The sequence below is a fragment of the Bactrocera oleae genome, chromosome X (assembly GCF_042242935.1).
Source record: "Bactrocera oleae isolate idBacOlea1 chromosome X, idBacOlea1, whole genome shotgun sequence".
In the NCBI taxonomy this organism is placed as follows: Eukaryota; Metazoa; Arthropoda; class Insecta; order Diptera; family Tephritidae; genus Bactrocera; species Bactrocera oleae.
The window spans coordinates 9,858,148-9,883,022 of NC_091541.1; positions in this window are offsets into that span (position 1 = coordinate 9,858,148).

The following is a 24,875-nucleotide window of genomic DNA, read 5'->3' on the forward strand; positions in this document are numbered from 1 at the left end:
AGTGGTCATAGTGGTAACTGGTTCCAAAACTAGTCCACTTAGGATCCACCCAAAAATAGTATTTTGTGCCAATAGTTTGTTTGAAATTTTCTCAACACCCTCGAGTATTATCTGAGGTATGAGATCGCTGCCTAATAGAATGTCTATTTGAGCGGGGGTGTTGCAGTTGTCATCTGCTAGCTTTAGGTGTGAAACCTTTAGCCAATGCTTGCTATTTGTATGATAGCTTGGAAGCATATTTGTTAGTTGCGGTAAGACTATAGCTCCTGCTTTAATTCTCTTATCCGCTGGGGGGAAATTAGAGTAATGGGATTATTGTGAACTGAGGTATTCGTTTGAGATTTCCTCAACCTGAGTGGTCATGGTGGTAACTGGTTCCGAAACTAGTCCACTTAGGATCCACCCAAAAATAGTATTTTGTGCCAGTGGTTTGTTTGAAATTTTCTCAACACCCTCGGGTATTATCTGAGGTATGAGATCGCTGCCTAATAAAATGTCTATTTGAGCGGGGCTGTTGCAGTTGGCATCTGCTAGCTTTAGGTGTGAAACCTTTTGCCAATGCTTGCTATTTATATGATAGCTTGGAAGCATATTTGTTAGTTGCGGTAAGACTATAGCTCCTGCTTTAATTCTCTTATCCGCTGGGGGGAAATTAGAGTAATGGGATTATTGTGAACTGAGGTATTCGTTTGAGATTTCCTCAACCTGAGTGGTCATGGTGGTAACTGGTTCCGAAACTAGTCCACTTAGGACCAACCCAAAAATAGTATTTTGTGCCAATAGTTTGTTTGAAATTTTCTCAACACCCTCGAGTATTATCTGAGGTATGAGATCGCTGCCTAATAGAATGTCTATTTGAGCGGGGCTGTTGCAGTTGGCATCTGCTAGCTTTAGGTGTGAAACCTTTTGCCAATGCTTGCTATTTATATGATAGCTTGGAAGCATATTTGTTAGTTGCGGTAAGACTATAGCTTCTGCTTTAATTCTCTTATCCGCTTGGGGGGAAATTAGAGTAATGGGATTATTGTGAACTGAGGTATTCGTTTGAGATTTCCTCAACCTGAGTGGTCATGGTGGTAACTAGTTCCGAAACTAGTCCACTTAGGATCCACCGTAAAATAGTATTTTGTGCCAATAGGTGAAACCTTTTGCCAATGCTTGCTATTTATATGATAGCTTGGAAGCATATTTGTTAGTTGCGGTAAGACTATAGCTTCTGCTTTAATTCTCTTATCCGCTTGGGAGGAAATTAGAGTAATGGGATTATTGTGAACTGAGGTATTTGTTTGAGATTTCCTCAACCTGAGTGGTCATGGTGGTAACTGGTTCCGAAACTAGTCCACTTAGGACCAACCCAAAAATAGTATTTTGTGCCAATAGTTTGTTTGAAATTTTCTCAACACCCTCGAGTATTATCTGAGGTATGAGATCGCTGCCTAATAGAATGTCTATTTGAGCGGGGCTGTTGCAGTTGGCATCTGCTAGCTTTAGGTGTGAAACCTTTTGCCAATGCTTGCTATTTATATGATAGCTTGGAAGCATATTTGTTAGTTGCGGTAAGACTATAGCTTCTGCTTAAATTCTCTTATCCGCTTGGGGGGAAATTAGAGTAATGGGATTATTGTGAACTGAGGTATTCGTTTGAGATTTCCTCAACCTGAGTGGTCATGGTGGTAACTGGTTCCGAAACTAGTCCACTTAGGACCACCCCAAAAATAGTATTTTGTGCCAATAGTTTGTTTGAAATTTTCTCAACACCCTCGAGTATTATCTGAGGTATGAGATCGCTGCCTAATAGAATGTCTATTTGAGCGGGGCTGTTGCAGTTGGCATCTGCTAGCTTTAGGTGTGAAACCTTTTGCCAATGCTTGCTATTTATATGATAGCTTGGAAGCATATTTGTTAGTTGCGGTAAGACTATAGCTCCTGCTTTAATTCTCTTATCCGCTGGGGGGAAATTAGAGTAATGGGATTATTGTGAACTGAGGTATTCGTTTGAGATTTCCTCAACCTGAGTGGTCATGGTGGTAACTGGTTCCGAAACTAGTCCACTTAGGACCAACCCAAAAATAGTATTTTGTGCCAATAGTTTGTTTGAAATTTTCTCAACACCCTCGAGTATTATCTGAGGTATGAGATCGCTGCCTAATAGAATGTCTATTTGAGCGGGGCTGTTGCAGTTGGCATCTGCTAGCTTTAGGTGTGAAACCTTTTGCCAATGCTTGCTATTTATATGATAGCTTGGAAGCATATTTGTTAGTTGCGGTAAGACTATAGCTTCTGCTTTAATTCTCTTATCCGCTTGGCGGGAAATTAGAGTAATGGGATTATTGTGAACTGAGGTATTCGTTTGAGATTTCCTCAACCTGAGTGGTCATGGTGGTAACTAGTTCCGAAACTAGTCCACTTAGGATCCACCGTAAAATAGTATTTTGTGCCAATAGGTGAAACCTTTTGCCAATGCTTGCTATTTATATGATAGCTTGGAAGCATATTTGTTAGTTGCGGTAAGACTATAGCTTCTGCTTTTATTCTCTTATCCGCTTGGGGGGAAATTAGAGTAATGGGATTATTGTGAACTGAGGTATTCGTTTGAGATTTCCTCAACCTGAGTGGTCATGGTGGTAACTGGTTCCGAAACTAGTCCACTTAGAATCCACCCTAAAATAGTATTTTGTGCCAGTGGTTTGTTTGAAATTTTCTCAACACTCTCGAGTATTATCTGAGGTATGAGATCGCTGCCTAATAGAATGTCTATTTGAGCGGGGGTGTTGCAGTTGTCATCTGCTAGCTTTAGGTGTGAAACCTTTTGCCAATGCTTGCGATTTATATGATAGCTTGGAAGCATATTTGTTAGTTGCGGTAAGACTATAGCTCCTGCTTTAATTCTCTTATCCGCTGGGGGGAAATTAGAGTAATGGGATTATTGTGAACTGAGGTATTCGTTTGAGATTTCCTCAACCTGAGTGGTCATGGTGGTAACTGGTTCCGAAACTAGTCCACTTAGGACCACCCCAAAAATAGTATTTTGTGCGAATAGTTTGTTTGAAATTTTCTCAACACCCTCGAGTATTATCTGAGGTATGAGATCACTGCCTAATAGAATGTCTATTTGGGCGGGGGTGTTGCAGTTGGGATCTGCTAGCTTTAGGTGTGAAACCTTTTTCCAATGCTTGCTATTTATATGATAGCTTGGAAGCATATTTGTTAGTTGCGGTAAGACTATAGCTTCTGCTTTAATTCTCTTATCCGCTTGGGGGGAAATTAGAGTAATGGGATTATTGTGAACTGAGGTATTCGTTTGAGATTTCCTCAACCTGAGTGGTCATGGTGGTAACTGGTTCCGAAACTAGTCCACTTAGGACCAACCCAAAAATAGTATTTTGTGCGAATAGTTTGTTTGAAATTTTCTCAACACCCTCGAGTATTATCTGAGGTATGAGATCACTGCCTAATAGAATGTCTATTTGAGCGGGGGTGTTGCAGTTGGGATCTGCTAGCTTTAGGTGTGAAACCTTTTCCCAATGCTTGCTATTCATATGATAGCTTGGAAGCATATTTGTTAGTTGCGGTAAGACTATAGCTCATGCTTTAATTCTCTTATCCGCTTGGGGGAAACTAGAGTAAAGGTCATGGTGGTAACTGGTTCCGAAACTAGTCCACTTAGGATCCACCCTAAAATAGTATTTTGTGCCAATAGGTGAAACCTTTTGCCAATGCTTGCTATTTATATGATAGCTTGGAAGCATATTTGTTAGTTCCGGTAAGACTATAGCTTCTGCTTTAATTCTCTTATCCGCTTGGGGGGAAATTAGAGTAATGGGATTATTGTGAACTAAGGTATTCGTTTGAGATTTCCTCAACCTGAGTGGTCATAGTGGTAACTGGTTCCAAAACTAGTCCACTTAGGATCCACCCAAAAATAGTATTTTGTGCCAATAGTTTGTTTGAAATTTTCTCAACACCCTCGAGTATTATCTGAGGTATGAGATCGCTGCCTAATAGAATGTCTATTTGAGCGGGGGTGTTGCAGTCGGGATCTGCTAGCTTTAGGTGTGAAACCTTTTCCCAATGCTTGCTATTCATATGATAGCTTGGAAGCATATTTGTTAGTTGCGGTAAGACTATAGCTCGTGCTTTAATTCTCTTATCCGCTTTGGGGGAAATTAGAGTAATGGGATTATTGTGAACTGAGGTATTCGTTTGAGATTTCCTCAACCTGAGTGGTCATGGTGGTAACTGGTTCCGAAACTAGTCCACTTAGGACCAACCCAAAAATAGTATTTTGTGCCAATAGTTTGTTTGAAATTTTCTCAACACCCTCGAGTATTATCTGAGGTATGAGATCGCTGCCTAATAGAATGTCTATTTGAGCGGGGGTGTTGCAGTTGGGATCTGCTAGCTTTAGGTGTGAAACCTTTTGCCAATGCTTGCTATTTATATGATAGCTTGGAAGCATATTTGTTAGTTGCGGTAAGACTATAGCTTCTGCTTTAATTCTCTTATCCGCTTGGGTGGAAATTAGAGTAATGGGATTATTGTGAACTGAGGTATTCGTTTGAGATTTCCTCAACCTGAGTGGTCATGGTGGTAACTGGTTCCGAAACTAGTCCACTTAGGACCAACCCAAAAATAGTATTTTGTGCCAATAGTTTGTTTGAAATTTTCTCAACACCCTCGAGTATTATCTGAGGTATGAGATCGCTGCCTAATAGAATGTCTATTTGAGCGGGGGTGTTGCAGTTGGGATCTGCTAGCTTTAGGTGTGAAACCTTTTGCCAATGCTTGCTATTTATATGATAGCTTGGAAGCATATTTGTTAGTTGCGGTAAGACTATAGCTTCTGCTTTAATTCTCTTATCCGCTGGGGGGGAAATTAGAGTAATGGGATTATTGTGAACTGAGGTATTCGTTTGAGATTTCCTCAACCTGAGTGGTCATGGTGGTAACTGGTTCCGAAACTAGTCCACTTAGAATCCACCCTAAAATAGTATTTTGTGCCAATAGTTTGTTTGAAATTTTCTCAACACCCTCGAGTATTATCTGAGGTATGAGATCGCTGCCTAATAGAATGTCTATTTGAGCGGGGGTGTTGCAGTTGGGATCTGCTAGCTTTAGGTGTGAAACCTTTTGCCAATGCTTGCTATTTATATGATAACTTGGAAGCATATTTGTTAGTTCCGGTAAGACTATAGCTTCTGCTTTAATTCTTTTATCCGCTTGGGGGGAAATTAGAGTAATGGGATTATTGTGAACTAAGGTATTCGTTTCAGATTTCCTCAACCTGAGTGGTCATGGTGGTAACTGGTTCCGAAACTAGTCCACTTAGGATCCACCCTAAAATAGTATTTTGTGCCAATAGTTTGTTTGAAATTTTTTCAACACCCTCGAGTATTATCTGAGGGATGAGATCGCTGCCTAATAGAATGTCTATTTGAGCGGGGGTGTTGCAGTTGGGATCTGCTAGCTTTAGGTGTGATACCTTTTGCCAATGCTTGCTATTTATATGACAGCTTGGAAGCATATTTGTTAGTTGCGGTAAGACTATAGCTTCTCCTTTAATTCTCTTATCCGCTTGGGGGGAAATTAGAGTAATGGGATTATTGTGAACTGAGGTATTCGTTTGAGATTTCCTCAACCTGAGTGGTCATGGTGGTAACTGGTTCCGAAACTAGTCCACTTAGGATCCACCCTAAAATAGTATTTTGTGCCAATAGTTTGTTTGAAATTTTCTCAACACCCTCGAGTATTATCTGAGGTATGAGATCGCTGCCTAATAGAATGTCTATTTGAGCGGGGGTGTTGCAGTTGGCATCTGCTAGCTTTAGGTGTGAAACCTTTTGCCAATGCTTGCTATTTATATGGTAGCTTGGAAGCATATTTGTTAGTTGCGGTAAGACTATAGCTTCTGCTTTAATTCTCTTCTCCGCTTGGGTGGAAATTAGAGTAATGGGATTATTGTGAACTGAGGTATTCGTTTGAGATTTCCTCAACCTGAGTGGTCATGGTGGTATCTGGTTCCGAAACTAGTCCACTTAGGACCAACCCAAAAATAGTATTTTGTGCGAATAATTAGTTTGAAATTTTCTCAACACCCTCGAGTATTATCTGAGGTATGAGATCACTGCCTAATAGATTGTCTATTTGAGCGGGGGTGTTGCAGTTGGGATCTGCTAGCTTTAGGTGTGAAACCTTTTGCCAATGCTTGCTATTTATATGATATCTGGGAAGCATATTTGTTAGTTGCGGTAAGACTATAGCTTCTGCTTTAATTCTCTTATCCGCTTGGATGGAAATTAGAGTAATGGGATTATTGTGAACTGAGGTATTCGTTTGAGATTTCCTCAACCTGAGTGGTCATGGTGGTAACTGGTTCCGAAACTAGTCCAGTTAGGATCCACCCTAAAATAGTATTTTGTGCCAATAGTTTGTTTGAAATTTTCTCAACACCCTCGAGTATTATCTGAGGTATGAGATCGCTGCCTAATAGAATGTCTATTTGAGCGTAGGTGTTGCAGTTGGCATCTGCTAGCTTTAGGTGTGAAACCTTTTGCCAATGCTTGCTATTTATATGATAGCTTGGAAGCATATTTGTTAGTTGCGGTAAGACTATAGCTTCTGCTTTAATTCTCTTCTCCGCTTGGGTGGAAATTAGAGTAATGGGATTATTGTGAACTGAGGTATTCGTTTGAGATTTCTTCAACCTGAGTGGTCATGGTGGTAACTGGTTCCGAAACTAGTCCACTTAGGACCAACCCAAAAATAGTATTTTGTGCGAATAGTTAGTTTGAAATTTTCTCAACACCCTCGAGTATTATCTGAGGTATGAGATCACTGCCTAATAGAATGTCTATTTGAGCGGGGGTGTTGCAGTTGGGATCTGCTAGCTTTAGGTGTGAAACCTTTTGCCAATGCTTGCTATTTATATGATATCTGGGAAGCATATTTGTTAGTTTCGGTATGACTATAGCTTCTGCTTTAATTCTCTTATCCGCTTGGGGGGAAATTAGAGTAATGGGATTATTGTGAACTGAGGTATTCGTTTGAGATTTCCTCAACCTGAGTGGTCATGGTGGTAACTGGTTCCGAAACTAGTCCACTTAGGATCCACCCAAAAATAGTATTTTGTGCCAATAGTTTGTTTGAAATTTTCTCAGCACCCTCGAGTATTATCTGAGGTATGAGATCGCTGCCTAATAGAATGTCTATTTGAGCGCGGGTGTTGCAGTTGGCATCTGCTAGCTTTAGGTGTGAAACCTTTTGCCGATGCTTGCTATTTATATGATAGCTTGGAAGCATATTTGTTAGTTGCGGTAAGACTATAGCTTCTGCTTTAATTCTCTTATCCGCTTGGGGGGAAATTAGAGTAAGGAGATTATTGTGACTGAGGTATTCGTTTGAGATTTCCTCAACCTGAGTGGTCATGGTGGTAACTGGTTCCGAAACTAGTCCACTTAGGACCAACCCAAAAATAGTATTTTGTGCCAATAGTTTGTTTGAAATTTTCTCAACACCCTCGAGTATTATCTGAGGTATGAGATCGCTGCCTAATAGAATGTCTATTTGAGCGGGGGTGTTGCAGTTGGGATCTGCTAGCTTTAGGTGTGAAACTTTAAGCCAATGCTTGCGATTTATATGATAGCTTGGAAGCATATTTGTTAGTTGCGGTAAGACTATAGCTTCTGCTTTAATTCTCTTATCCGCTTGGGGGGAAATTAGAGTAAGGAGATTATTGTGACTGAGGTATTCGTTTGAGATTTCCTCAACCTGAGTGGTCATGGTGGTAACTGGTTCCGAAACTAGTCCACTTAGGACCAACCCAAAAATAGTATTTTGTGCCAATAGTTTGTTTGAAATTTTCTCAACACCCTCGAGTATTATCTGAGGTATGAGATCGCTGCCTAATAGAATGTCTATTTGAGCGCGGGTGTTGCAGTTGGCATCTGCTAGTTTTAGGTGTGAAACCTTTTGCCAATGCTTGCTATTTATATGATATCTTGGAAGCATATTTGTTAGTTGCGGTAAGACTATAGCTTCTGCTTTAATTCTCTTATCCGCTTGGGGGGAAATTAGAGTAATGGGATTATTGTGAACTGAGGTACTCGTTTGAGATTCCTCAACCTGAGTGGTCATGGTGGTAACTGGTTCCGAAACTAGTCCACTTAGGATCCACCCTAAAATAGTATTTTGTGCCAATAGTTTGTTTGAAATTTTCTCAACACCCTCGAGTATTATCTGAGGTATGAGATCGCTGCCTAATAGAATGTCTATTTGAGCGGGGCTGTTGCAGTTGGCATCTGCTAGCTTTAGGTGTGAAACCTTTTGCCAATGCTTGCTATTTATATGATAGCTTGGAAGCATATTTGTTAGTTGCGGTAAGACTATAGCTTCTGCTTTAATTCTCTTATCCGCTTGGGGGGAAATTAGAGTAATGGGATTATTGTGAACTGAGGTATTCGTTTGAGATTTCCTCAACCTGAGTGGTCATGGTGGTAACTGGTTCCGAAACTAGTCCACTTAGGACCAACCCAAAAATAGTATTTTGTGCCAATAGTTTGTTTGAAATTTTCTCAACACCCTCGAGTATTATCTGAGGTATGAGATCGCTGCCTAATAAAATGTCTATTTGAGCGGGGGTAATGCAGTTGGGATCTGCTAGCTTTAGGTGTGAAACCTTTAGCCAATGCTTGCTATTTATATGATAGCTTGGAAGCATATTTGTTAGTTGCGGTAAGACTATAGCTTCTGCTTTAATTCTCTTATCCGCTTGGGGGGAAATTAGAGTAATGGGATTATTGTGAACTGAGGTATTCGTTTGAGATTTCCTCAACCTGAGTGGTCATGGTGGTAACTGGTTCCGAAACTAGTCCACTTAGGACCAACCCAAAAATAGTATTTTGTGTCAATAGTTTGTTTGAAATTTTCTCAACACCCTCGAGTATTATCTGAGGTATGAGATCGCTGCCTAATAGAATGTCTATTTGAGCGGGGGTGTTGCAGTTGGGATCTGCTAGCTTTAGGTGTGAAACCTTTTGCCAATGCTTGCTATTTATATGATAGCTTGGAAGCATATTTGTTAGTTGCGGTAAGACTATAGCTTCTGCTTTAATTCTCTTATCCGCTTGGGTGGAAATTAGAGTAATGGGATTATTGTGAACTGAGGTATTCGTTTGAGATTTCCTCAACCTGAGTGGTCATGGTGGTAACTGGTTCCGAAACTAGTCCACTTAGGACCAACCCAAAAATAGTATTTTGTGCCAATAGTTTGTTTGAAATTTTCTCAACACCCTCGAGTATTATCTGAGGTATGAGATCGCTGCCTAATAGAATGTCTATTTGAGCGGGGGTGTTGCAGTTGGGATCTGCTAGCTTTAGGTGTGAAACCTTTTGCCAATGCTTGCTATTTATATGATAGCTTGGAAGCATATTTGTTAGTTGCGGTAAGACTATAGCTTCTGCTTTAATTCTCTTATCCGCTGGGGGGGAAATTAGAGTAATGGGATTATTGTGAACTGAGGTATTCGTTTGAGATTCCTCAACCTGAGTGGTCATGGTGGTAACTGGTTCCGAAACTAGTCCACTTAGGATCCACCCTAAAATAGTATTTTGTGCCAATAGTTTGTTTGAAATTTTCTCAACACCCTCGAGTATTATCTGAGGTATGAGATCGCTGCCTAATAGAATGTCTATTTGAGCGGGGGTGTTGCTGTTGGCATCTGCTAGCTTTAGGTGTGAAACCTTTTGCCAATGCTTGCTATTTATATGATAGCTTGGAAGCATATTTGTTAGTTGCGGTAAGACTATAGCTTCTGCTTTAATTCTCTTCTCCGCTTGGGGGGAAATTAGAGTAATGGGATTATTGTGAACTGAGGTATTCGTTTGAGATTTCCTCAACCGGAGTGGTCATGGTGGTAACTGGTTCCGAAACTAGTCCACTTAGGATCCACCCAAAAATAGTATTTTGTGCCAATAGTTTGTTTGAAATTTTTTCAACACCCTCGAGTATTATCTGAGGGATGAGATCGCTGCCTAATAGAATGTCTATTTGAGCGGGGGTGTTGCAGTTGGGATCTGCTAGCTTTAGGTGTGAAACCTTTTGCCAATGCTTGCTATTTATATGATATCTGGGAAGCATATTTGTTAGTTGCGGTAAGACTATAGCTTCTGCTTTAATTCTCTTATCCGCTTGGGTGGAAATTAGAGTAAGGAGATTATTGTGAACTGAGGTATTCGTTTGAGATTTCCTCAACCTGAGTGGTCATGGTGGTAACTGGTTCCGAAACTAGTCGACTTAGGATCCACCCAAAAATAGTATTTTGTGCCAATAGTTTGTTTGAAATTTTCTCAACACCCTCGAGTATTATCTGAGGTATGATATCGCTGCCTAATAGAATGTTTGCCAATGCTTGCTATTTATATGATATCTGGGAAGCATATTTGTTAGTTGCGGTAAGACTATAGCTTCTGCTTTAATTCTCTTCTCCGCTTGGGTGGAAATTAGAGTAATGGGATTATTGTGAACTGAGGTATTCGTTTGAGATTTCCTCAACCTGAGTGGTCATGGTGGTAACTGGTTCCGAAACTAGTCCACTTAGGACCAACCCAAAAATAGTATTTTGTGCCAATAGTTTGTTTGAAATTTTCTCAAAACCCCCGAGTATTATCTGATGTATGAGATCGCTGCCTAATAGAATGTCTATTTGAGCGGGGGTGTTGCAGTTGGGATCTGCTAGCTTTAGGTGTGAAACCTTTTGCCAATGCTTGCTATTTATATGATAGCTTGGAAGCATATTTGTTAGTTGCGGTAAGACTATAGCTTCTGCTTTAATTCTCTTCTCCGCTTGGGTGGAAATTAGAGTAATGGGATTATTGTTAACTGAGGTATTCGTTTGAGATTTCCTCAACCTGAGTGGTCATGGTGGTAACTGGTTCCGAAACTAGTCCACTTAGGACCAACCCAAAAATAGTATTTTGTGCGAATAGTTAGTTTGAAATTTTCTCAACACCCTCGAGTATTATCTGAGGTATGAGATCACTGCCTAATAGAATGTCTATTTGAGCGGGGGTGTTGCAGTTGGGATCTGCTAGCTTTAGGTGTGAAACCTTTTGCCAATGCTTGCTATTTATATGATATCTGGGAAGCATATTTGTTAGTTGCGGTAAGACTATAGCTTCTGCTTTAATTCTCTTATCCGCTTGGGGGGAAATTAGAGTAATGGGATTATTGTGAACTGAGGTATTCGTTTGAGATTTCCTCAACCTGAGTCGTCATGGTGGTAACTGGTTCCGAAACTAGTCCACTTAGGATCCACCCAAAAATAGTATTTTGTGCCAATAGTTTGTTTGAAATTTTCTCAACACCCTCGAGTATTATCTGAGGTATGAGATCGCTGCCTAATAGAATGTCTATTTGAGCGCGGGTGTTGCAGTTGGCATCTGCTAGCTTTAGGTGTGAAACCTTTTGCCGATGCTTGCTATTTATATGATAGCTTGGAAGCATATTTGTTAGTTGCGGTAAGACTATAGCTTCTGCTTTAATTCTCTTATTCGCTTGGGGGGAAATTAGAGTAAGGAGATTATTGTGACTGAGGTATTCGTTTGAGATTTCCTCAACCTGAGTGGTCATGGTGGTAACTGGTTCCGAAACTAGTCCACTTAGGACCAACCCAAAAATAGTATTTTGTGCCAATAGTTTGTTTGAAATTTTCTCAACACCCTCGAGTATTATCTGAGGTATGAGATCGCTGCCTAATAGAATGTCTATTTGAGCGGGGGCGTTGCAGTTGGGATCTGCTAGCTTTAGGTGTGAAACCTTAAGCCAATGCTTGCGATTTATATGATAGCTTGGAAGCATATTTGTTAGTTGCGGTAAGACTATAGCTTCTGCTTTAATTCTCTTATCCGCTTGGGGGGAAATTAGAGTAAGGAGATTATTGTGACTGAGGTATTCGTTTGAGATTTCCTCAACCTGAGTGGTCATGGTGGTAACTGGTTCCGAAACTAGTCCACTTAGGATCCACCCTAAAATAGTATTTTGTGCCAATAGTTTGTTTGAAATTTTCTCAACACCCTCGAGTATTATCTGAGGTATGAGATCGCTGCCTAATAGAATGTCTATTTGAGCGCGGGTGTTGCAGTTGGCATCTGCTAGCTTTAGGTGTGAAACCTTTTGCCAATGCTTGCTATTTATATGATATCTTGGATGCATATTTGTTAGTTGCGGTAAGACTATAGCTTCTGCTTTAATTCTCTTATCCGCTTGGGGGGAAATTAGAGTAATGGGATTATTGAGAACTGAGGTATTCGTTTGAGATTCCTCAACCTGAGTGGTCATGGTGGTAACTGGTTCCGAAACTAGTCCACTTAGGATCCACCCTAAAATAGTATTTTGTGCCAATAGTTTGTTTGAAATTTTCTCAACACCCTCGAGTATTATCTGAGGTATGAGATCGCTGCCTAATAGAATGTCTATTTGAGCGGGGCTGTTGCAGTTGGCATCTGCTAGCTTTAGGTGTGAAACCTTTTGCCAATGCTTGCTATTTATATGATAGCTTGGAAGCATATTTGTTAGTTGCGGTAAGACTATAGCTTCTGCTTTAATTCTCTTATCCGCTTGGGGGGAAATTAGAGTAATGGGATTATTGTGAACTGAGGTATTCGTTTGAGATTTCCTCAACCTGAGTGGTCATGGTTGTAACTGGTTCCGAAACTAGTCCACTTAGGACCAACCCAAAAATAGTATTTTGTGCCAAAAGTTTGTTTGAAATTTTCTCAACACCCTCGAGTATTATCTGAGGTATGAGATCGCTGCCTAATAAAATGTATATTTGAGCGGGGGTGATGCAGTTGGGATCTGCTAGCTTTAGGTGTGAAACCTTTAGCCAATGCTTGCTATTTATGTGATAGCTTGGAAGCATATTTGTTAGTTGCGGTAAGACTATAGCTTCTGCTTTAATTCTCTTATCCGCTTGGGGGGAAATTAGAGTAATGGGATTATTGTGAACTGAGGTATTCGTTTGAGATTTCCTCAACCTGAGTGGTCATGGTGGTAACTGGTTCCGAAACTAGTCCACTTAGGACCAACCCAAAAATAGTATTTTGTGCCAATAGTTTGTTTGAAATTTTCTCAACACCCTCGAGTATTATCTGAGGTATGAGATCGCTGCCTAATAAAATGTCTATTTGAGCGGGGGTGATGCAGTTGGGATCTGCTAGCTTTAGGTGTGAAACCTTTAGCCAATGCTTGCTATTTATATGATAGCTTGGAAGCATATTTGTTAGTTGCGGTAAGACTATAGCTTCTGCTTTAATTCTCTTATCCGCTTGGGGGGAAATTAGAGTAATGGGATTATTGTGAACTGAGGTATTCGTTTGAGATTTCCTCAACCTGAGTGGTCATGGTGGTAACTAGTTCCGAAACTAGTCCACTTAGGATCCACCGTAAAATAGTATTTTGTGCCAATAGGTGAAACATTTTGCCAATGCTTGCTATTTATATGATAGCTTGGAAGCATATTTGTTAGTTGCGGTAAGACTATAGCTTCTGCTTTTATTCTCTTATCCGCTTGGGGGGAAATTAGAGTAATGGGATTATTGTGAACTGAGGTATTCGTTTGAGATTTCCTCAACCTGAGTGGTCATGGTGGTAACTGGTTCCGAAACTAGTCCACTTAGAATCCACCCTAAAATAGTATTTTGTGCCAATAGTTTGTTTGAAATTTGCTCAACACCCTCGAGTATTATCTGAAGTATGAGATCGCTGCCTAATAGAATGTCTATTTGAGCGGGGGTGTTGCAGTTGGGATCTGCTAGCTTTAGGTGTGAAACCTTTTGTCAATGCTTGTTATTTATATGATAGCTTGGAAGCATATTTGTTACTTGCGGTAAGACTATAGCTTCTGCTTTAATTCTCTTATCCGCTTGGGGGGAAATTAGAGTAATGGGATTATTGTGAACTGAGGTATTCGTTTGAGATTTCCTCAACCTGAGTGGTCATGGTGGTAACTGGTTCCGAAACTAGTCCACTTAGGACCAACCCAAAAATAGTATTTTGTGCGAATAGTTTGTTTGAAATTTTCTCAACACCCTCGAGTATTATCTGAGGTATGAGATCACTGCCTAATAGAATGTCTATTTGAGCGGGGGTGTTGCAGTTGGGATCTGCTAGCTTTAGGTGTGAAACCTTTTGCCTATGCTTGCTATTTATATGATAGCTTGGAAGCATATTTGTTAGTTGCGGTAAGACTATAGCTTCTGCTTTAATTCTCTTATCCGCTTGGGGGGAAATTAGAGTAATGGGATTATTGTGAACTGAGGTATTCGTTTGAGATTTCCTCAACCTGAGTGGTCATGGTGGTAACTGGTTCCGAAACTAGTCCACTTAGGACCAGCCCAAAAATAGTATTTTGTGCGAATAGTTTGTTTGAAATTTTCTCAACACCCTCGAGTATTATCTGAGGTATGAGATCACTGCCTAATAGAATGTCTATTTGAGCGGGGGTGTTGCAGTTGGGATCTGCTAGCTTTAGGTGTGAAAACTTTTCCCAATACTTGCTATTCATATGATAGCTTGGAAGCATATTTGTTAGTTGCGGTAAGACTATAGCTCATGCTTTAATTCTCTTATCCGCTTGGGGGGAAATTAGAGTAATGGTCATGGTGGTAACTGGTTCCGAAACTAGTCCACTTAGGATCCACCCTAAAATAGTATTTTGTGCCAATAGGTGAAACCTTTTGCCAATGCTTGCTATTTATATGATAGCTTGGAAGCATATTTGTTAGTTGCGGTAAGACTATAGCTTCTGCTTTAATTCTCTTCTCCGCTTGGAGGGAAATTAGAGTAATGGGATTATTGTGAACTAAGGTATTCGTTTGAGATTTCCTCAGCCTGAGTGGTCATAGTGGTAACTGGTTCCAAAACTAGTCCACTTAGGATCCACCCAAAAATAGTATTTTGTGCCAATAGTTTGTTTGAAATTTTCTCAACACCCTCGAGTATTATCTGAGGTATGAGATCGCTGCCTAATAGAATGTCTATTTGAGCGGGGGTGATGCAGTTGGGATCTGCTAGCTTTAGGTGTGAAACCTTTAGCCAATGCTTGCTATTTATATGATAGCTTGGAAGCATATTTGTTAGTTGCGGTAAGACTATAGCTTCTGCTTTAATTCTCTTATCCGCTTGGGGGGAAATTAGAGTAATGGGATTATTGTGAACTGAGGTATTCGTTTGAGATTTCCTCAACCTGAGTGGTCATGGTGGTAACTGGTTCCGAAACTAGTCCACTTAGGACCAACCCAAAAATAGTATTTTGTGCCAATAGTTTGTTTGAAATTTTCTCAACACCCTCGAGCATTATCTGAGGTATGAGATCGCTGCCTAATAAAATGTCTATTTGAGCGGGGGTGATGCAGTTGGGATCTGCTAGCTTTAGGTGTGAAACCTTTAGCCAATGCTTGCTATTTATATGATAGCTTGGAAGCATATTTGTTAGTTGCGGTAAGACTATAGCTTCTGCTTTAATTCTCTTATCCGCTTGGGGGGAAATTAGAGTAATGGGATTATTGTGAACTGAGGTATTCGTTTGAGATTTCCTCAACCTGAGTGGTCATGGTGGTAACTAGTTCCGAAACTAGTCCACTTAGGATCCACCGTAAAATAGTATTTTGTGCCAATAGGTGAAACATTTTGCCAATGCTTGCTATTTATATGATAGCTTGGAAGCATATTTGTTAGTTGCGGTAAGACTATAGCTTCTGCTTTTATTCTCTTATCCGCTTGGGGGGAAATTAGAGTAATGGGATTATTGTGAACTGAGGTATTCGTTTGAGATTTCCTCAACCTGAGTGGTCATGGTGGTAACTGGTTCCGAAACTAGTCCACTTAGAATCCACCCTAAAATAGTATTTTGTGCCAATAGTTTGTTTGAAATTTGCTCAACACCCTCGAGTATTATCTGAGGTATGAGATCGCTGCCTAATAGAATGTCTATTTGAGCGGGGGTGTTGCAGTTGGGATCTGCTAGCTTTAGGTGTGAAACCTTTTGCCAATGCTTGCTATTTATATGATGGCTTGGAAGCATATTTGTTAGTTGCGGTAAGACTATAGCTTCTGCTTTAATTCTCTTATCCGCTTGGGGGGAAATTAGAGTAATGGGATTATTGTGAACTGAGGTATTCGTTTGAGATTTCCTCAACCTGAGTGGTCATGGTGGTAACTGGTTCCGAAACTAGTCCACTTAGGATCCACCCAAAAATAGTATTTTGTGCCAATAGTTTGTTTGAAATTTTCTCAACACCCTCGAGTATTATCTGAGGTATGAGATCGCTGCCTAATAGAATGTCTATTTGAGCGGGGCTGTTGCAGTTGGCATCTGCTAGCTTTAGGTGTGAAACCTTTTGCCAATGCTTGCTATTTATATGATAGCTTGGAAGCATATTTGTTAGTTGCGGTAAGACTATAGCTTCTGCTTTAATTCTCTTATCCGCTTGGGGGGAAATTAGAGTAATGGGATTATTGTGAACTGAGGTATTCGTTTGAGATTTCCTCAACCTGAGTGGTCATGGTGGTAACTGGTTCCGAAACTAGTCCACTTAGGACCAACCCAAAAATAGTATTTTGTGCCAATAGTTTGTTTGAAATTTTCTCAACACCCTCGAGTATTATCTGAGGTATGAGATCGCTGCCTAATAGAATGTCTATTTGAGCGGGGGCGTTGCAGTTGGGATCTGCTAGCTTTAGGTGTGAAACCTTAAGCCAATGCTTGCGATTTATATGATAGCTTGGAAGCATATTTGTTAGTTGCGGTAAGACTATAGCTTCTGCTTTAATTCTCTTATCCGCTTGGGGGGAAATTAGAGTAAGGAGATTATTGTGACTGAGGTATTCGTTTGAGATTTCCTCAACCTGAGTGGTCATGGTGGTAACTGGTTCCGAAACTAGTCCACTTAGGACCAACCCAAAAATAGTATTTTGTGCCAATAGTTTGTTTGAAATTTTCTCAACACCCTCGAGTATTATCTGAGGTATGAGATCGCTGCCTAATAGAATGTCTATTTGAGCGCGGGTGTTGCAGTTGGCATCTGCTAGCTTTAGGTGTGAAACCTTTTGCCAATGCTTGCTATTTATATGATATCTTGGAAGCATATTTGTTAGTTGCGGTAAGACTATAGCTTCTGCTTTAATTCTCTTATCCGCTTGGGGGGAAATTAGAGTAATGGGATTATTGTGAACTGAGGTATTCGTTTGAGATTCCTCAACCTGAGTGGTCATGGTGGTAACTGGTTCCGAAACTAGTCCACTTAGGATCCACCCTAAAATAGTATTTTGTGCCAATAGTTTGTTTGAAATTTTCTCAACACCCTCGAGTATTATCTGAGGTATGAGATCGCTGCCTAATAGAATGTCTATTTGAGCGGGGCTGTTGCAGTTGGCATCTGCTAGCTTTAGGTGTGAAACCTTTTGCCAATGCTTGCTATTTATATGATAGCTTGGAAGCATATTTGTTAGTTGCGGTAAGACTATAGCTTCTGCTTTAATTCTCTTATCCGCTTGGGGGGAAATTAGAGTAATGGGATTATTGTGAACTGAGGTATTCGTTTGAGATTTCCTCAACCTGAGTGGGCATGGTGGTAACTGGTTCCGAAACTAGTCCACTTAGGACCAACCCAAAAATAGTATTTTGTGCCAATAGTTTGTTTGAAATTTTCTCAACACCCTCGAGTATTATCTGAGGTATGAGATCGCTGCCTAATAAAATGTCTATTTGAGCGGGGGTGATGCAGTTGGGATCTGCTAGCTTTAGGTGTGAAACCTTTAGCCAATGCTTGCTATTTATATGATAGCTTGGAAGCATATTTGTTAGTTGCGGTAAGACTATAGCTTCTGCTTTAATTCTCTTATCCGCTTGGGGGGAAATTAGAGTAATGGGATTATTGTGAACTGAGGTATTCGTTTGAGATTTCCTCAACCTGAGTGGTCATGGTGGTAACTAGTTCCGAAACTAGTCCACTTAGGATCCACCGTAAAATAGTATTTTGTGCCAATAGGTGAAACATTTTGCCAATGCTTGCTATTTATATGATAGCTTGGAAGCATATTTGTTAGTTGCGGTAAGACTATAGCTTCTGCTGTTATTCTCTTATCCGCTTGGGGGGAAATTAGAGTAATGGGATTATTGTGAACTGAGGTATTCGTTTGAGATTTCCTCAACCTGAGTGGTCATGGTGGTAACTGGTTCCGAAACTAGTCCACTTAGAATCCACCCTAAAATAGTATTTTGTGCCAATAGTTTGTTTGAAATTTGCTCAACACCCTCGAGTATTATCTGAGGTATGAGATCGCTGCCTAATAAAATGTCTATTTGAGCGGGGGTGATGCAGTTGGGATCTGCTAGCTTTAGGTGTGAAACCTTTAGCCATTGCTTGCTATTTATATGATAGCTTGGAAGCATATTTGTTAGTTGCGGTAAGACTATAGCTTCTGCTTTAATTCTCTTATCCGCTTGGGGGGAAATTAGAGTAATGGGATTATTGTGAACTGAGGTATTCGTTTGAGATTTCCTCAACCTGAGTGGTCATGGTGGTAACTGGTTCCGAAACTAGTCCACTTAGGACCAACCCAAAAATAGTATTTTGTGCCAATAGTTTGTTTGAAATTTTCTCAACACCCTCGAGTATTATCTGAGGTATGAGATCGCTGCCTAATAGAATGTCTATTTGAGCGGGGGCGTTGCAGTTGGGATCTGCTAGCTTTAGGTGTGAAACCTTAAGCCAATGCTTGCGATTTATATGATAGCTTGGAAGCATATTTGTTAGTTGCGGTAAGACTATAGCTTCTGCTTTAATTCTCTTATCCGCTTGGGGGGAAATTAGAGTAAGGAGATTATTGTGACTGAGGTATTCGTTTGAGATTTCCTCAACCTGAGTGGTCATGGTGGTAACTGGTTCCGAAACTAGTCCACTTAGGACCAACCCAAAAATAGTATTTTGTGCCAATAGTTTGTTTGAAATTTTCTCAACACCCTCGAGTATTATCTGAGGTATGAGATCGCTGCCTAATAGAATGTCTATTTGAGCGCGGGTGTTGCAGTTGGCATCTGCTAGCTTTAGGTGTGAAACCTTTTGCCAATGCTTGCTATTTATATGATATCTTGGAAGAATATTTGTTAGTTGCGGTAAGACTATAGCTTCTGCTTTAATTCTCTTATCCGCTTGGGGGGAAATTAGAGTAATGGGATTATTGTGAACTGAGGTATTCGTTTGAGATTCCTCAACCTGAGTGATCATGGTGGTAACTGGTTCCGAAACTAGTCTACTTAGGATCCACCCTAAAATAGTATTTTGTGCCAATAGTTTGTTTGAAATTTTCTCAACACCCTCGAGTATTATCTGAGGTATGAGATCGCTGCCTAATAAAATGTCTATTTGAGCGGGGGTGATGCAGTTGGGATCTGCTAGCTTTAGGTGTGAAACCTTTAGCCAATGCTTGCTATTTATATGATAGCTTGGAAGCATATTTGTTAGTTGCGGTAAGACTATAGCTTCTGCTTTAATTCTCTTATCCGCTTGGGGGGAAATTAGAGTAATGGGATTATTGTGAACTGAGGTATTCGTTTGAGATTTCCTCAACCTGAGTGGTCATGGTGGTAACTAGTTCCGAAACTAGTCCACTTAGGATCCACCGTAAAATAGTATTTTGTGCCAATAGGTGAAACATTTTGCCAATGCTTGCTATTTATATGATAGCTTGGAAGCATATTTGTTAGTTGCGGTAAGACTATAGCTTCTGCTTTTATTCTCTTATCCGCTTGGGGGGAAATTAGAGTAATGGGATTATTGTGAACTGAGGTATTCGTTTGAGATTTCCTCAACCTGAGTGGTCATGGTGGTAACTGGTTCCGAAACTAGTCCACTTAGAATCCACCCTAAAATAGTATTTTGCGCCAATAGTTTGTTTGAAATTTGCTCAACACCCTCGAGTATTATCTGAGGTATGAGATCGCTGCCTAATAGAATGTCTATTTGAGCGGGGGTGTTGCAGTTGGGATCTGCTAGCTTTAGGTGTGAAACCTTTTGTCAATGCTTGTTATTTATATGATAGCTTGGAAGCATATTTGTTACTTGCGGTAAGACTATAGCTTCTGCTTTAATTCTCTTATCCGCTTGGGGGGAAATTAGAGTAATGGGATTATTGTGAACTGAGGTATTCGTTTGAGATTTCCTCAACCTGAGTGGTCATGGTGGTAACTGGTTCCGAAACTAGTCCACTTAGGACCAACCCAAAAATAGTATTTGTGCCAATAGTTTGTTTGAAATTTTCTCAACACCCTCGAGTATTACCTGAGGTATGAGATCGCTGCCTAATAAAATGTCTATTTGAGCGGGGGTGATGCAGTTGGGATCTGCTAGCTTTAGGTGTGAAACCTTTTGCCTATGCTTGCTATTTATATGATAGCTTGGAAGCATATTTGTTAGTTGCGGTAAGACTATAGCTTCTGCTTTAATTCTCTTATCCGCTTGGGGGGAAATTAGAGTAATGGGATTATTGTGAACTGAGGTATTCGTTTGAGATTCCTCAACCTGAGTGGTCATGGTGGTAACTGGTTCCGAAACTAGTCCACTTAGGACCAGCCCAAAAATAGTATTTTGTGCGAATAGTTTGTTTGAAATTTTCTCAACACCCTCGAGTATTATCTGAGGTATGAGATCACTGCCTAATAGAATGTCTATTTGAGCGGGTGTGTTGCAGTTGGGATCTGCTAGCTTTAGGTGTGAAACCTTTTCCCAATGCTTGCTATTCATATGATAGCCTGGAAGCATATTTGTTAGTTGCGGTAAGACTATAGCTCGTGCTTTAATTCTCTTATCCGCTTTGGGGGAAATTAGAGTAATGGGATTATTGTGAACTGAGGTATTCGTTTGAGATTTCCTCAACCTGAGTGGTCATGGTGGTAACTGGTTCCGAAACTAGTCCACTTAGGACCAACCCAAAAATAGTATTTTGTGCCAATAGTTTGTTTGAAATTTTCTCAACACCCTCGAGTATTATCTGAGGTATGAGATCGCTGCCTAATAGAATGTCTATTTGAGCGGGGGTGTTGCAGTTGGCATCTGCTAGCTTTAGGTGTGAAACCTTTAGCCAATGCTTGCTATTTGTATGATAGCTTGGAAGCATATTTGTTAGTTGCGGTAAGACTATAGCTTCTGCTTTAATTCTCTTATCCGCTTGGGGGGAAATTAGAGTAATGGGATTATTGTGAACTGAGGTATTCGTTTGAGATTTCCTCAACCTGAGTGGTCATGGTGGTAACTGGTTCCGAAACTAGTCCACTTAGGATCCACCGTAAAATAGTATTTTGTGCCAATAGGTGAAACCTTTTGCCAATGCTTGCTATTTATATGATAGCTTGGAAGCATATTTGTTAGTTGCGGTAAGACTATAGCTTCTGCTTTAATTCTCTTATCCGCTTGGGGGGAAATTAGAGTAAGGGGATTATTGTGAACTGAGGTATTCGTTTGAGATTTCCTCAACCTGAGTGGTCATGGTGGTAACTGGTTTCGAAACTAGTCCACTTAGGAACAACCCAAAAATAGTATTTTGTGCGAATAGTTAGTTTGAAATTTTCTCAACACCCTCCAGTATTATCTGAGGTATGAGATCACTGCCTAATAGAATGTCTATTTGAGCGGGGGTGTTGCAGTTGGGATCTGCTAGCTCTAGGTGTGAAACCTTTTGCCAATGCTTGCTATTTATATGATATCTGGGAAGCATATTTGTTAGTTGCGGTAAGACTATACCTTCTGCTTTAATTCTCTTATCCGCTTGGGTGGAAATTAGAGTAATGTAATTATTGTGAACTGAGGTATTCGTTTGAGATTTCCTCAACCTGAGTGGGCATGGTGGTAACTGGTTCCGAAACTAGTCCAGTTAGGATCCACCCTAAAATAGTATTTTGTGCCAATAGTTTGTTTGAAAATTTCTCAACACCCTCGAGTATTATCTGAGGTATGAGATCGCTGCCTAATAGAATGTCTATTTGAGCGGGGGTGTTGCAGTTGGGATCTGCTAGCTTTAGGTGTGAAACCTTTTGCCAATGCTTGCTATTTATATGATAGCTTGGAAGCATATTTGTTAGTTGCGGTAAGACTATAGCTTCTGCTTTAATTCTCTTATCCGCTTGGGGGGAAATTAGAGTAATGGGATTATTGTGAACTGAGGTATTCGTTTGAGATTTCCTCAACCTGAGTGGTCATGGTGGTAACTGGTTCCAAAACTAGTTCACTTAGGACCAACCCAAAAATAGTATTTTGTGCCAATAGTTTGTTTGAAATTTTCTCAACACCCTCGAGTATTATCTGAGGTATGAGATCGCTGCCTAATAGAATGTCTATTTGAGCGGGGGTGTTGCAGTTGGCATCTGCTAGCTTTAGGTGTGAAACCTTTTGCCAATGCTTGCTATTTATATGATAGCTTGGAAGCATATTTGTTAGTTGCGGTAAGACTATAGCTTCTGCTTTAATTCTCTTCTCGGCTTGGGGGGAAATTAGAGTAATGGGATTATTGTGAACTAAGGTATTCGTTTGAGATTTCCTCAACCTGAGTGGTCATAGTGGTAACTGGTTCCAAAACTAGTCCACTTAGGATCCACCCAAAAATAGTATTTGGTGCCAATAGTTTGTTTGAAATTTTCTCAACACCCTCGAGTATTATCTGAGGTATGAGATCGCTGCCTAATAGAATGTCTATTTGAGCGGGGGTGTTGCAGTCGGGATCTGCTAGCTTTAGGTGTGAAACCTTTTCCCAATGCTTGCTATTCATATGATAGCTTGGAAGCATATTTGTTAGTTGCGGTAAGACTATAGCTCGTGCTTTAATTCTCTTATCCGCTTTGTGGGAAATTAGAGTAATGGGATTATTGTGAACTGAGGTATTTGTTTGAGATTTCCTCAACCTGAGTGGTCATGGTGGTAACTGGTTCCGAAACTAGTCCACTTAGGACCAACCCAAAAATAGTATTTTGTGCCAATAGTTTGTTTGAAATTTTCTCAACACCCTCGAGTATTATCTGAGGTATGAGATCGCTGCCTAATAGAATGTCTATTTAAGCGGGGGTGTTGCAGTTGGCATCTGCTAGCTTTAGGTGTGAAACCTTTAGCCAATGCTTGCTATTTGTATGATAGCTTGGAAGCATATTTGTTAGTTGCTGTAAGACTATAGCTTCTGCTTTAATTCTCTTATCCGCTTGGGGGGAAATTAGAGTAATGGGATTATTGTGAACTGAGGTATTCGTTTGAGATTTCCTCAACCTGAGTGGTCATGGTGGTAACTGGTTCCGAAACTAGTCCACTTAGGATCCACCGTAAAATAGTATTTTGTGCCAATAGGTGAAACCTTTTGCCAATGCTTGCTATTTATATGATAGCTTGGAAGCATATTTGTTAGTTGCGGTAAGACTATAGCTTCTGCTTTAATTCTCTTATCCGCTTGGGGGGAAATTAGAGTAAGGGGATTATTGTGAACTGAGGTATTCGTTTGAGATTTCCTCAACCTGAGTGGGCATGGTGGTAACTGGTTCCGAAACTAGTCCACTTAGGAACAACCCAAAAATAGTATTTTGTGCGAATAGTTAGTTTGAAATTTTCTCAACACCCTCGAGTATTATCTGAGGTATGAGATCACTGCCTAATAGAATGTCTATTTGAGCGGGGGTGTTGCAGTTGGGATCTGCTAGCTTTAGGTGTGAAACCTTTTGCCAATGCTTGCTATTTATATGATATCTGGGAAGCATATTTGTTAGTTGCGGTAAGACTATAGCTTCTGCTTTAATTCTCTTATCCGCTTGGGTGGAAATTAGAGTAATGGGATTATTGTGAACTGAGGTATTCGTTTGAGATTTCCTCAACCTGAGTGGTCATGGTGGTAACTGGTTCCGAAACTAGTCCAGTTAGGATCCACCCTAAAATAGTATTTTGTGCCAATAGTTTGTTTGAAATTTTCTCAACACCCTCGAGTATTATCTGAGGTATGAGATCGCTGCCTAATAGAATGTCTATTTGAGCGGGGGTGTTGCAGTTGGGATCTGCTAGCTTTAGGTGTGAAACCTTTTGCCAATGCTTGCTATTTATATGATAGCTTGGAAGCATATTTGTTAGTTGCGGTAAGACTATAGCTTCTGCTTTAATTCTCTTATCCGCTTGGGGGGAAATTAGAGTAATGGGATTATTGTGAACTGAGGTATTCGTTTGAGATTTCCTCAACCTGAGTGGTCACGGTGGTAACTGGTTCCGAAACTAGTCCACTTAGGACCAACCCAAAAATAGTATTTTGTGCGAATAGTTTGTTTGAAATTTTCTCAACACCCTCGAGTATTATCTGAGGTATGAGATCACTGCCTAATAGAATGTCTATTTGAGCGGGGGTGTTGCAGTTGGGATCTGCTAGCTTTAGGTGTGAAACCTTTTGCCAATGCTTGCTATTTATATGATAGCTTGGAAGCATATTTGTTAGTTGCGGTAAGACTATAGCTTCTGCTTTAATTCTCTTCTCCGCTTGGGGGGAAATTAGAGTAATGGGATTATTGTGAACTAAGGTACTCGTTTGAGATTTCCTCAACCTGAGTGGTCATGGTGGTAACTGGTTCCGAAACTAGTCCACTTAGGACCAACCCAAAAATAGTATTTTGTGCGAATAGTTAGTTTGAAATTTTCTCAACACCCTCGAGTATTATCTGAGGTATGAGATCACTGCCTAATAGAATGTCTATTTGAGCGGGGGTGTTGCAGTTGGGATCTGCTAGCTTTAGGTGTGAAACCTTTTGTCAATGCTTGTTATTTATATGATAGCTTGGAAGCATATTTGTTACTTGCGGTAAGACTAT